This window comes from Phalacrocorax carbo, chromosome 3, assembly GCF_963921805.1.
Source record: "Phalacrocorax carbo chromosome 3, bPhaCar2.1, whole genome shotgun sequence".
Taxonomy (NCBI): Eukaryota; Metazoa; Chordata; class Aves; order Suliformes; family Phalacrocoracidae; genus Phalacrocorax; species Phalacrocorax carbo.
Window position 1 is genome coordinate 113,485,543 of NC_087515.1, and position 15,040 is coordinate 113,500,582.

A 15,040-nucleotide genomic window follows, 5' to 3' on the forward strand; every position below is an offset into this window, starting at 1 on the left:
CTTATAAGGTGGAAGTCTGTAAATATTTGAACTTGCAGCATCAGGTCAAGACACAGAATCAATAAACAGTTGTCTTTTAACCTGATATTGGTATTCTGGGAGCTGTAACTCACACAGAATGCACACAGAATCGTATGGGTTTCAAAAGAACTCTAAGATCATCGAGTCCAACTGTAAACCTAACACTGCCAGTTCACCACTGAACCATGTCCCTAACTACCACATCCAAACATCATTTAAATACCCCACGGATGGTGACTCAACCACTTCCCTGGGCAGCCTGTTCGAACGCTTGACAACATTTTCAGTGAAGAAATTTTTCCTAACATCGAATCTAAACACCCCCTGGTGCAACTTGAAGCCATTTCCTCTTGTTCTCTCGCTAGTAACTTTGGAGAAGAGACCAACACCCACCTCACTACAACCTCCTTTCAGGTAGCTGTAGAGAGCGATAAGGTCTCCCCTCAGCCTCCTCTTCTCCAGGCTAAACAACCCCAGCTCCCTCAGCCATTCCCATACAGCTGATCCAGAGTGATGGGACTGGGAGACTTTCAAATATTCCTACAGTAATGAATCATCCCAGATGCCAGAATAACATCTGAGATTACTGTTAGCTGGCAGCGGAGACGTGGCCAAACTGCCAGGGATATTCCTCTGAGAGTTTATTGCATTGCAGTGCAAAAAAGCTACACGTGAAGACGTGTGGAGCATGAGAAAGAAAGTCTTTCTAGTTCATGAAAGACTGGCTCTAGGGATAGTTTTACAGTAGTACTAGTACTGACACAGAACCAGGTTAGCTAGGAAGGAGAACTGGAGAGAAATATCAGTACCCCTTTGTAAACCAATGGCTATATCACACATGAGACTCAAGGTCAAGGCAGAAGATACTAGTATTCCTTCTCAGCAGAGGCCAGGCTTCATTTCTGCTGCCTGTAAGAAATACATTTATGAAATTCAAATGGTGGAGGCAGAAATTTAGGAAAGGCTGATGGAAGATTTTAAAAAAGATTTTGTTGGTATGGCTATGAATCTGCCCTGAACAAAAATCTTCAGTCACTCTTGTTTTCATGACCTGGATGATAAAATATAATTGAGGTTACAGCTGTGCAATGGCACGTCCTGCCCCTCAGCTGGAGCCTGGCTCTCACACGAGGTCTGTGAGCACTCGAGCCTGTCAAGTGAGTGCTCATGCGAACAGCATCTTTCTACTTCTGAATGGTCTTTGTTTTACAGGTAACCCAGTTTATTGCCTTTTGTTTGTTTGTTTTACAGTGGCACAGTTGCTCAGTCATTGCTCAGCCACCCACCTGCCCTGCGGATAATAAAGCATCTTGGAGAAATATCTGTGAGCAGTGAAAAGCAGCCCAAAGAGGGCTCAGAAATGCATCCAGAGGCTCATTCACAATTATGTCTTGAAAATCAGGCAGAGGGCCTTAAGATTATGCTTTATTTCCGATATTGCCAGAGTTTCCTGGCTCATTTAAGCAAAAATGCTCAGGGTGGATGAACCCATCTTGCCAAATTCTAATAAACCTCAGAGATGAGGGTTCACAACCCCAAATTTTACTTGATGCTGACTTCATCCCCATTTCACTTAGCAGAAAACACAGGAAAAGGAGGCAGAAAGAGAAGTATATTTCTAATATGAAAAATTATATGCATATTGCACCCAGGCTTAACCACTCATAGCAGATAAACATTCAAATGGAATCTTTTTTTCCTGTTAAAAATTTTGTTTTGGATCAAGTGGAAGGAGATATTGGGGAAACCACAACACTTTGGCTCATAACAGCCTATAATTTCATTTTCTCTAAACAGCCAAATGATTATTCTTTTGTGCTTCATTAATTGTGGCCCACCAAAGGGACTTGAAAGGCTTAATCAACCCGCAGAGAAAGGCTTTGTAATGTGCCTTGAGCAAACGACATTTGCCCTTTAAAAATCATCTGCAGTGGATGGAGAGGGGAGCTAAAATTACTTTCCAGAAGGGATGACAGGTATGAACACTGGTACTATTTCTATATGTGCATATGTGTGTGCACCTGTCTGGTTCTCGGACACCCTTCAAGAGAGCTCACTTTCATGAGAAAGAGGGAATTTAATAAAGAGTGGCAGAAAGCAAAAGATCAGTGTCTTTCTTCTTCCCCATTCAGTGTGTACACTTTGTCTTTCCAGAGCAGAGTTCCCCCAAATAAAAGAAGAGTTAGAAACGCTTGTTTGCGGCAAGAAAGCTTCTCCAACAGCAATCATGAACCCCCACTGGCGAGATCAAAAATGTGCAGCAATCCAGGCAGCCAGAAGCGGTTTAGTCGATGCTACGGCTCCCATCCTTGATCTGAGTGGCTGTGGTGCCAGGAACCGTGCCACAGGCTGCTGAGACAACCCCAGCATCCCTGCGAGGGAGCGTTTTAGTCTTTCAGCAAAGTTAGCTGAAACTGTGGCTTTCTTTCCTGGTGAAAGAAGTCCTGCCAGCCTCCCTGTGGGGCCGGTGAGGGAAAAGGGGAGGGCTGGGCAGTCAGCCCTGCTCCCCCACCTCAGCTGAGAGGAGAATCAGTGCTCCATCTTACCCTCCTTATTGATGATCCTGATATTTTAGGATGAACCACACCCTATTTCTCCCAAAACACTTTCCTCCTTCCAGAGCAGCAGTTTTTTAACCTTCTAGGCACAGCTGGTTTCTTCAAAGCCTGACTACAGCAGGACAGCATGTTTTAAAAGCAGTAATTGTGGTGTTTAGCAGGAGTATCCTATCAAATCTCAGAAAGCAAGTGCAAGACTGAAAGTAATTAATGATAATAGTGAGAATAATAATACAAAACACAAAGGGAGCACAGCCCTCCTGGAGCAGCTGATGGGTAATGAGGGAAGCTGACTGCTCGCTCTCGCAAAGCCAGGTCCAGGAATCCCATTTATCTGGGTCTGAGCAGAGGCTGTGACGCAAAGATCTTCCATGCTGTAAGATACGTGTATAGCACTTTGTCTCTCATTTGCGTTACACCTGTAATGAGATTTGTAAAGAACGACAAGCAAGTACGCTTCAAGTAGGTGACACAGAAGTTTGCTGCTACAGCAGAAATTTAGGCAATGCAAACATGGGTGCAATCACATTAAAGTCAGAAGAAACGTTACACTTCCTCTTTGCTTGTTTTTGTCTTTCCTGTGGCCTTGCATAGCTGCTAAGACTTGGCGTATCTACAAGCCTGAGCTGTCTAGGTAACAGGTTTTTTATTATTATTTGTAATACAGCAATTATATCTACACAAAAACATTGCAGTAACACTACATATAAGAGAAGAAAAGCCTTAATCAGACGAGGCAGGGAGATGATGCAAAAGATTAGATGACCTCGTGAGGCCCCTTCCAACCTGAATAATCCTGTGATTCCATAAAGTCAAGCCACCATCATTTTATAAAATTTTTATAAAAGCTGAGGAACAGTGAGGGCTGAGAAGAGTCACCATCCTCGAGCATCGTGGCAGCACCAGAAATCCACACTGTTTTGTGTTCATCTTTCTCCTGTTTCACAGCCATTGTTCTTTCTCCTCCCTCTCGCTTTTTGATCTGCCTCATCTCAGCCTTCCACTCTTTTAACCTCACTAATCCATATTCTCCACCTTCAGCTGCTATCCACTCCAAAAGCTGCTCTCACCAATATTTCTAAGTGTTACTCCCTTCTCCCACATCACCTCTCTTACCTTAATAAGTGCTTTTACAAAAGTGCCACTGCAAAAGCACATCCTCCCTTTCTCCTTTGACGCTACACAGTAACCACTGACCCCGCACCCTCTTCATCCATCATCAGTGCTCTTCTCTCCATCGACCCCACCCTGCTGCTGGAGGTTTTCCTGCCACTGCCCTCCTGCCCTCTGCTCACGCTGGGAAAAGGAACGTGGTTTGTGAGCAGAGCAGGGCCCTTCTGCTACCCCTTAAATCTAAGCGGGTGATTGCAGGCTCTGCGCAGGCTAAATCTGCCAGCAAAACAAGTCAGAAACTCCCTCAAACAACTGAAGAGGAGGCAAGAGTCATCACAAAAGCAAGGGACAGAAAGAGCCCACTAAATGATATTTTCCAGTCCATTTATGTCTGGCCCTTTATCATTTGTGATAAAGAGAGGCACTTGGAATATTCCAGTAGAATAAAATTAGCAGGGATGTGATTATGAGACATGCAGCTCTCTCTCAAGATCTTGTCTGTAATTTTGGTTCATTAACCTGCTGTTTATTAAAGACTCATTTAGAGGCTCTGAGATGGTTTCATGTCATGTGTTTTCTAGTATAAAATGTTCCAGGCATGAACATGTACTGTTTGGTATTTCGGGAATTCATGTATATTTATGTCGTCAACACATTGCTTTGAAATTTCCTAATTCACTAGAAAGCCCACTCCCAGCACCTCCACAACACAGTAGGAAACTAAAAATCAGAGCAGCTGCAAAGGCGAAGGCAGACGTTCATTCATTCCTCTGCAGCTTGCGCTGTCTTGCACCAGGCAGAGACGGATGCGCAGCCATCGGCTCCCCTCTGCTGGCTGGTACCCGGGCGCGGCACGCAGCCACGGCCAGACCTCCCCAGGGGCCGTTATCTGCTGGCTGAAAAGCAACGAGGGCCCAAGCTGCTAATAATCATGAAACGAAGTTTTTCCAGGCAGGTGATCAGCACTTGCACGACTGCGCAAGGGCAAGTCCACCTGAAAGCAATTTACACAGATTCTTTACGCACAGACCAATAACTTATTGTAGGGACACTGGCTGCGCTGCCCAGGGTCAGGATGTCTTGACCTTCCCTTTGAAAACACCAGGTTTGCTGTGATTATAAATACTGTGATTATAAATTTCTGTGATTATAAACTTTAATCATTATGCCTGAAAACTTCCCTGTCAGATCTCTACTTCAGACTGATTCTTTTTAACTTTCTACCAAAACAGCTCAGTAATGTTTGAAAATTAATTTAGGGAAGAGCAAAATTCTTTTCTCCGTGATATTATTTGCTCGTTGGCTTGGTTTTTGTACAATGTTTTCCAGCAGAAACTTGAAATTTGGCAGCATGTGTTTGGGAACTGCTTTATACCACCAGTTAGAAAGTATGTAGCCAAGTTATAAAACTCAGAATCAAAAAATGCCTCTCCGCCCATGAGCAGCTAGAGACTTTGGAGCTTGGCAGCAAACCTCTACAAAGAGCCTGTCTGTGCTGAGAGTACACTGCTGTTTTTAGCCCTTGTGTGAGATTGCAGATCCAGCATCTTGTCAAAACACTGCCCAAAATGATCTAGTAACACCCTTCCTACCGACGACAGCAACTCAATGGACCTGCTGGGAGGGTACGTGGCAGCAACCCTCCTACCCAGTGAAGCTCCTTGTGCTTTCAGTGGGCGCTCCCTGGACAAGGAGCCCAGCATTGCTCTCAGGCTGCACCTTGAAAACGGGGCAGCACATTCAAGGCTTGATTGTATCCTTAAGTGACAACTACAACTCAGGCGTGCTTTTCTTTTGCATTGTCTGGTTAGGGATTTGGGTTTTTTTTTTCTGATCATGGGAATTCTCTATTGACTTCAAGAGAACAGGGCATGACTGTTTAATAAGAAAAGTGTGTATGCAAGGCATTTCTTCCTAAGTACAGGAAGTCTGTTTGAGTCAATTCTGGTACCACAAAATTAAAGAAATCTCATTTACCTGGCTCAATACCGAGAAAGGAAGCTGCTTACCATTACTCCTATTATTACTATTATTTGTATTAAATCATGCATGCCCTGAATAATAGACTCCTAAAACTTTTAAACACCAGGGATAAGGGTGTCTTCCAGAGTCACACAGACGCAGTCCTGAGCCACGAGTGTGTCTGCCCAGGACAACACATTGCCTTGCAGAATAGGAGCAGCCAAAGACCTATCCTAAGTGCCAGGAACAGGGTCTCTCAGAGCAGCTTTCTGCCTGGGGGACCAGATGCTGCCCTTCTGGCAGAGCTTTGCAGCTCAGGAACACACCTGTGATGATCTTCTTGTGCCTGAACTAGCCCGTGGAGCCTGCTTGCAAGCTATCCCCGATGCCCAGTGAGCATCTTCTCAATGGGAGCCCAAACCTACAACAGCAACAGTACGCAGGCACAAAATGCAGGGCTTGTCATGTACCCAAAGAGAAATGAGAGTAAAGGCTGCCTTGGTCCTGAAACCTCCTTGGATTTTGTTTCAACGTTTTTTGTGTAACGGGAACGTTCATGTATAATGCATGTGTCCAGATATATTCATAGAACTTGTATATGTCCAACTACACGTACCGAGTAAGCAACATGTTAAAAAAATCCTTAACGTTTTGTCAAGCAGGGAGAGATTTATTATATTGAAATTGTAAAGAATTTTCATTTCACCACTTGCCTGGACACAAAATAGGGCCAACGTTATGTACAAGGAAACAAGTTAAAAAAAACACCGAAAATAGTACAAAATGCTGGGTCGGTTGTTCGAATCAAGTTTTCATTAAAATAATCAGGTTTATGTAAATTCATAACTAAGCTACAAATCAAGCACCAACATAAAAGCACACAGAAATGCAATGATAAATGACTGGCCACTTTGCTTGCTCTGTCAGTCACACAATTATGATCCTGTTACCAGTTACAGGCAAAATACACAGTACGGCCACAAGGGATGGTGCTGTTGATTGATAAGATGGTATGTTTCGACAAAGAGACACTTTGCATAGCAAACAGAAAATAATGGGAAAATGGGATATGCAGAGAATATTCTATATATGGCAATAACTGCCTCTAATGATAGATCTTGCAATCATTTCCGATCCAATTTCACCAGCCACTGACCGCAGCCTCATGGCTGAAGATCTGCTCGATGTGTTATGTGACACAAAAGTCCATTTGCAGTAAGCATGTGATTCCGTCCTCCCTTGCACACCCAGTGGTGGGTACGGATGCCTTGGGAAGAGACTTAACCAGCATGGGAGAAGGAGAAGCTGAAATAATTCGAAAACCACTTCCACCACCCTAAGTGGCTCTCAGGACAAGCAGCTACTGTTGTAATGTACAAACCATTTAACCATTTGGCCATCTTTAGGTACTTTCCTTCAGCGGTGAAAGATTTCTCGAGATGTTTTTGAAGATCTGACGAAATTTTATTCGGCGAGGATTTACAGCAGGGAGGTTGGCCAGTGGGGGCCACTTTGTTTCTTCTGCTGATTATATGATGCAGTAAGAATAATGTTTTCTGTTCTTCCAAACACCTACTTCAAAACGGTTTCTCTTCAGTTTCATCAAATCTGCATCAAGACAAGAGACCCAAAAGCTCTCTTGGACAGAAACCTGGTCTGTTCGCATACCTGTTACTGGGATGACTATTCACAGGCCTTGAGAGGACAGCTCTCTTTCATGCCTTCCTGGGGCTGTCAGGCCATAATTTCCAAACACCGGAGCCTCTCGACACCCCAGCTGTTACTCTGCACACGGACATTTAAAAATAGTGCTGTGATAATTTAGTTAAGCTACATCTTGGACTTACCCTCAGTAGGAAGGAGAATAATTGAAAGGTTATTAAGAAAAACTCATTACAAGTTAGCTGTGGGCTGTCCATCAGGCAGGTAGGTGTTGTCATTTCTTCTTCACATACTATTAAACCTACTTGAGAAAACTCTTCCAAAAACGAGGGGGAGACCTGCATTTTCCATTAGCTTTAGGAAAGGGCAGACAAACACATGCACACAAATAAAACTTCAACGTTTCTGCTTATGCGTCCACCTCTCAGCTTTCACTAAAGGCTCCCACGTGTTCAGACTTGCCTTGCACTCACCACCCTGAATAAATTTGAACTGGCTCTTTTGTCTTGCAGCTCCCAACAAAAGTTGCAGACCAGCCAGGGCTATGCTACCCTCGTCACCGCATGCACAGGCCAGTTCTCCCGACCTGAGACCTGCCTTCCCAGTCCCAGCCTCCCAGGAGAGTTGTGTTTCCCCAGGGAGACTGTGATTGCCCACCATCTGAGGGCTACAGGGGCACAGAGACTTCAGAGGTGAACATGAGAACTTGAGGGAAGGGACACCCATGGGTTACATGCTCCAAAAGACCAAAAACCTCTCTGGTCCTACAGCTAAAGCCCAAATCTGATATTGTGCTCAGTTTCCCCTACAAAATAAACTCCTCCTCTCTGGCCTGCCTTTGCTTTTATTTATACACTAATAATATGACTCAAAAAGTAGTTTCTTTTCTCTGTATCTACAACTCCACAGCGGTTCTCAGTTGCGAGGCCATGTTTGCAGCCACTCCAATGTAGGTTCATTTTATCCATCACTCCTTGTTTATCTGTACCCTCAGTTTTCTGGATGAAAAACTATGATTGCATCGATCATGGAGCTACTGCTGCTTCAGGCCCAGAGCACCCCTTCTCAAAGGAAAGAAAACAGGGAAAAAAATAGTATTATTTTAACTCCAGGATCTGCCAGATGGGTGACTTTCCCCCATTTCCCTGACGTGGTCCCCTTCCCTTGCTCCTCCACAGAGCCCCAAAGACCCCACTCCCTGTGGGACTCTGACAGGGAGGAGGAGTAAGAGGAGGAAGGGGGGAGGCGTGAGGAGGAGGCCTTCAGCCACCTGCTCAGCCACTGGTTTCACAGGGAGAGAGGATGAAGAGTCCTTTTGGCTTACCTCTCCCCTCCTGTTCGTCCTCCAGCAGGTCCCTGCCACTGTCCTCCCTGTCCCGTGTCTCCTAACATCCACCCAAGAGACACTGCCATGTTATTTTCCCAGGCTGCCAAGCAAACCTGCTCCAGCCTGAAGAGCTCCTGCTCCTCCCCAAACACAGCGCCCCGCAGCATGCACACCACCAGCCATCAGCGAGTCCTCCATCACCATCTCACTCACCTTAAATTTGACAAGAACTAATTTTCCTGGACTTGGCAGCCCATTTTTTTCTCATTTCAATCTGTATCAATAAGGCTTTTCAAGATAAGGCAAAGGAAAGCATTCATAGCTTGACTACTTTTATTTAATGTGTTTGTTCTGTTTCCTTCAGCGTAGCTTTTTTATATAGTTTTACATCCAGATTTCTGCACCAGTAAACCAGCTGATTTTGACAGTGGTACGTGTGACATCAGATATCAGCTCAGTGAAGAGAAAATAATTGTAACATGTGATGTTGTTTGTGAGAGTTTGTTAAGAAGATCAATAAGGACAAGAGCACTTTGACTTTTCTTGGTATGGTTTCTCTGGCAACCAGGGGACATAACATAGGTAAAATTACAGTCCCATCATGCTCCATGTGCTGACAGTACATAATGTATAATTGCATGCTTCCATCCAGAAAGCTTACTTAGTATAATCCTATACAATCTTTTCTCTCACACTCTTTTGAGTGTTTCATCATTTCCACAGCTTGCAAAGCCCTGAAAAATTAAAGAAGAAAACAAAACCCCTAGAGTTGGTTTTGCTATTGCCTGGTTTTGAGAGCTTATGACAGGACTAATTTAGTTTGTCTGGCAGCAATAATCCTAGATTATTCAAAACTAAGAAGAAGTGGGTGTATAAATCATGCAGTCTTTGTAGAGAGACTTGGTTTTGCAGTTTGCCAGAATCCTCATCCTCTTAGAAGATGAACCTCAATACTTCTAGAGCATCTTTACTTCTGAAAACACCTGACACAGGCTACCAATTTCAAAGACAGCACCTTTCTTTCAGCATGCACCTTCCAATAGCTTGTTTGTCAATCCCATGTGTCTGCCTGTCTGTGTTTTGAGTTGTGCTGGTCTCTCACAATTCAAGAACACCCTGGGCTTGCAGAAGGTACTCAGGGGTACCTGGAGATGCATCAACACTTTGCTGTGACATTTCTACCCCTGTGACATGTATTAACCAAAGGAAAGGCTGCTGGGCATACAGCATAGCCCGTCCTAGTGTTTGAAATTAAGAGGAGCTGGATAAAGCAATGTAAAAATTTGCAGAATTAGCTTCTAACTTGCAGAAGTAGAGGCCATGATTGAAGCTCTCACCCTTCTCCCCTGTAGCTCCCCTGCCCCTGTACACAGTCCTTGCCTTGCCTCTGCCCCACTCAGTACTTTGCTAGTGGGACACTGGGGTTCCTCCAAGATCACTGTTTTGGAACCCAAAATAAGTTCAGCTCCTACATGTGCAAACAAATATCTGTCAAAATAAGCAGCCTAATGTATTAAAATTTTTGCAGGGCGCTCTGTGAGCCAAAGAACTCATCAAACCTAATGAAACTGCCATTGCTTGAGGATATGGAAGTCAAACGCAAACTCTGAGCTTTAACTCAGAGCTGAACTTGAGCTACCTACCTCCAGGTATTAGTTTCAGATATCTGAAAAAGGTAGAAAACAGCAAAATGAAGAAAAACTTGCTGCAAGTGGAAGATTACCTCTATAGAAGGTAAAGATACTCTGGAGGTCAGCGTGTCTCTGTGGAATGGAGATGATGGGAAGAGGAGCAATTAACAGCTTTGGGTACTGCAAAATATTTGTAAAAACCTTTAGGGCTTTTTTTTCCTCCAGTGCCAAAAGGTGTGCAATTACTTAACACTGGGAGCCAAACGAATCCTGGTGCTCTGCAACAAGCTTCTGTGTGCGTTTCTAGGGAGGGTCCTGGCACAAGGTGAGGGCAAGGCTGTCTCCTCCGAGAAGTCCATGGGCAGAGCTGCCGAGCCCTGGCTGGATCACAGGAGGAGGCTTTGCTAAGCCAAACACAGCTGGGACCCGCTCCACATGGCCATAAAGTATCTTGACAACACTGCCTGCCCAATAGCTTCACTGCCTAAACACAGTGCAGCCGTTGGAAAAATCACAGAATCACAGAATGGTAGGGTTGAAAGGGACCTCTGGAGATCATCTTGCCCAATCCCCCTGCTTGAGCAGGCACACCCAGAGCAGGGGGCACAGGAATGCATCCAGGCAGGTTTTGAATGTCTCCAGGGAAGGAGACTCCACACCCTCCCTGGGCAGCCTGTGCCCCTGCTCTGGCACCCTCACAGGAAAGAAGCTTTTTCTTGTGTTTGGGTGGAACTTCCCGTGTTCCAGCTTGTGCCCATTGACCCTTGTCCTGTCATTGGGCACTACTGAAAAGAGCCTAGTCCCATCCTTTTGACACCCACCCTTCAGATATTTATAAGTATTGATGAAATCCCCCCTCAGTCTTCTCTTCTCCAGGCTGAACAAACCCAAGTCTCTCAGCCTTTCCTCATAAGGGAGATGCTCCAGTCCCCTGATCATCTTGGTAGCTCTCCGCTGGATTGTCTCCAGTAGTTCCCTGTCTTTCTTAAAGCGGGAGGCCTAAAACTGGACACAGTATTCCAGATGTGGCCTCACTAGGGTGGAGTAGAGGGGGAGGATAACCTCTCTTGATTTGCTGGCCACACTCCTTTTAATGCAGCCCAGGATATTGTTGGCCTTCTTGGCCACAAGGGCACATTGCTGGCTCAGGGTCACCTTGCTGCCCACCAGCACTCCCAGGTCCTTCTCAACAGAGCCACTTTCCAGCAGGTCACCCCCCAGCCTGTACCAGTGCATGGGGTTGTTCCTCCCCAGGTGCAGGACCTTCCACTTGCTCTTGATGAATTTCCCCTCTTGTTGAGATTCCCCTTGGCCCAGCTCTCCAGCCTGTCCAGGTCTTGCTGGGTGGCAGCACAGCCTTCTGGTGTATCAGCCACTCCTCCCAGCTTGGTGTCATCGGTGAACTGGCTGAGGTTACACTCCGCCCCTTCATCTAGGTCATTGATGAATATGTTGAACGGGACAGGACCCAGCACAGACCCCTGGGGAACACCACTAGTGACAGGCCTCCATCCAGACTCTGCTCCGTTGATCACGACCCTCTGAGTTCTGTTGTTGAGCCAGTTCTCAATCCATCCCACCGTCCACTCATCCAACCCACACTTAAAGGGGAAAATCACTTAAAGTGGGGAAAAAAAGGGTTGGCCTCTACCTTGCTTTGCCCCCTCTGCAGGATGGGAGGCTAAAGCATGAATAGGAGGCAGTACTGGTGATAGAAACAACCAACTATTTTTAATCCCTGTCCTTGTTGCCTATCTGCATCTTCTCCTTTGCAGAAAGCTCTTGTTCAGATTTCCTGGACATCTATTTTCAGTGAGGACACACACCACATGACTGTGCTTAAGACAAGCTAACCCTGGTCATTGAAGAGAGAGCTTTATTTTCCACTTCCATGTTGTTTATTTGTTCTCATCAGAGTATTTATTTGCAGATGCATTTCTCAGATAAATGCTTTTGAGACACTGCCTCAGCTATAACATCCAAAATTTGGGTTTTAATAAAGCAGCTCCCTTTTTCTTCATCTAGAGATCTCGTAACCTCCAAAGAAACAAGCACATCTATTGCTTTAATACTCTTCATGAATCCAGTCTCCATTTTACTTTTAGCAGAGAGCACTTCAGATGTCTTTGGGATGTTCTACGTTTGTTTCCTCTCTTCTTGTCCTCTTTGTTTTCTAGTGACAGGAATTAGAATTACACGCATTAGCAGGATTGCTCTATTGACTGAGGATCAATACTAGATTGCTTTTCTCCCCTCAGCTGACAGCTCCATCCTCCCCTGACTCCAGAAATATTCGTCAAAGTAACAGTCATTCTACAGAGTTTTTATCTTAACTTTATCATGAATGGCTTAGCAGACGCAATGCTTTCCATATATCACCTCCTTTAATGCTGCCTTTTCTTTCCTGTTGGAGAGACACAGAGATGGCCGATAGCGACTTTCTGGGGAAAGTTAAAGCCATAGTTCAAACCAGCAGAGGCTTAATGACATCGACACATTGCAATAGCCTTAAAATAAGAGATAAAACTTTATACAACAAAGATATGGATTTCTTTTTTAGGGTAAACTACTCCTGAGGTTTGGTGTCTTTATTTCCAGTGTTAAAAAGCTGCATGTTGCAAAAGTGAAAGACACAATGTGGTTCAGAAGGCAGCTGGGCTTTGGTCAAGAATACCGAAGAATGACAGCATGGGTTATGGCATCCCCTTGTCCAGAGCTGCTGCCGGCTGTGCCTCCATAGCAGGGCACGTTGTTACAGAGCTAGTGGTTTCTATAGCAGCGAGTGCTATATAAAAAGCTTGACTTTTCCCTTACCTAGGTAATCTTTACATGATGTAAGGAAGCTGGGAGAGAAAAGATACAAACCTGCATCTGTGCATGTTGCAGGCAGGCACTGAGCAAGTATCACACTAGGGGTGCCGTGGGGATCAGCTACCTCTGGATTTCAAGACTCACCTTCCACTTATGTTCTGTAGCTATTATTTATTTCTGATCATTTCTGTCAAGGAGGAGGTGCCCTGAGGATTTCCCAATTTCCCAGCCACTCCATATTAAACCCACCTCAGTTCCTTGGCTCCTTGTGCTGATGAGGACTGTTCCCTGTGCTCATACCCACAGGCATGCCCCCAACTCACCCCACGGTTCCCCCCAAGGTGAGAGCTGTCCCCAGGACTGCCCCATGCTCTGCCCCACAGGCTTCCCACCTCTCCAGTACCAGCCAGCCAATACCCCGAGGCTGCACAGAGATACACTGTGCCCACCACCCCCAGCCTAAAAAGTCACCCCACTCCGCTGAGCTTATTAGGGTGTGCAGATATATCCTTTATCAGGTGACCTCTGGTTCCTACATACATAGTCCCCCTGCTCTATATGCTGTCTAGAATGAATTCAAGGGTTGCACCTGACCCTCAGTTCTTCACCCCAATTCAGAAGACATAAAATAATATTCTACAATGTACATCTCATCTGGTTCATTTGAGGATCATAGATGTCAGATTTGCTACTTGGATGATATTTTTAAATCCTGACTGTGCAATGGCACATTGCTACATTTAGCACGTTGCTTAAGAACACCAAACAGCATTGCAACACAGCTTTTTGTGCTAACGCAACCATTTTTTGAACAGTGAACCCAGCTCACAACCACTGGACCTACTGGTTGGCCCAATTTTGGTTGGGATTATGCATGCTTCATTTGCCTGGTGACATCATCAGAAGCTATGCCATCAGCTGACCAGATACCACCTTTGTATTTAAATTAAAACATAGTTATCCCACAGTACACACAGACATGAGTGGGAACCAAATCAGGAGCACATCATCACACACATAACCTCGCCCTGCCTCCAAATCAGCTTCTCCAGCCACTCTCCATGCCAAAAGCCATAAGAGCCACACCAGACACAATATCCTCCAACATGGTGATTCTATCCCAGACTGATCCTCCCCCTGACCATGCTTTCTGCACCACTGGCAAAGTATAAAGGTGAGCCAGCTGAAGGACCAGCATGTATGGGTGAAATCTCTAAAGAATGATGGCCCTTTGGAATAAAAGCTTGCCAATTTGCATATTAAAAAAACAACCCAAAACACTGCTAGCAACAGTGTCTTAGTATCAGTTGCAGAAAGGAAAAAAATGTCCTTTCCTGGCATATCCTTTAAAGGCCTAAAATCCCCCCGCAGCTACGATTTTCAGAGGCACATAACTTATTCCATTTTTTCTTGAGCAAAATGTCCAGCTCAGTCAACAGAAGTTTTGCTTGAGTAAAAGCTACTTCTTTAACCAAGAGGTGAAGAAGTTATAAACTGACAGGTTTGGGTATTCAAAACATATGCAAAAATGCTCCCATAAACAAAGGGAGTTTTAATATTCATTTTAATGGGAGAGCTCATATTCTACTGAGTGCTTACACGAATCTCTGCTTCAGAACTGCCATGCACTTCCTACTACAATAAATTAAGTCAAAAAATATCCTCTTCCTGCCGAGTGGCTCTGATGTATTATTTACTGGCAGCTTTTAAAAAATAAAATTATTCACCATTTAAATATTGAGTGTACATTTGTCTTCAACTTATCTGCATTAATCCTTTTGTTATTAAACCAATTAGTGCACTGGCTTAGAAAGTTCCTCAGGACATAAATTTCCACAGCACAGACGTTTATTTGAACTGTAAACAGAAGCTGAGGGTTGCTATGGTGTGATCTTTTGCTCAAAGTCTATTTACTTCTCCCTGCTAACAACAGTACCAATAGTGGAGTCCACAAA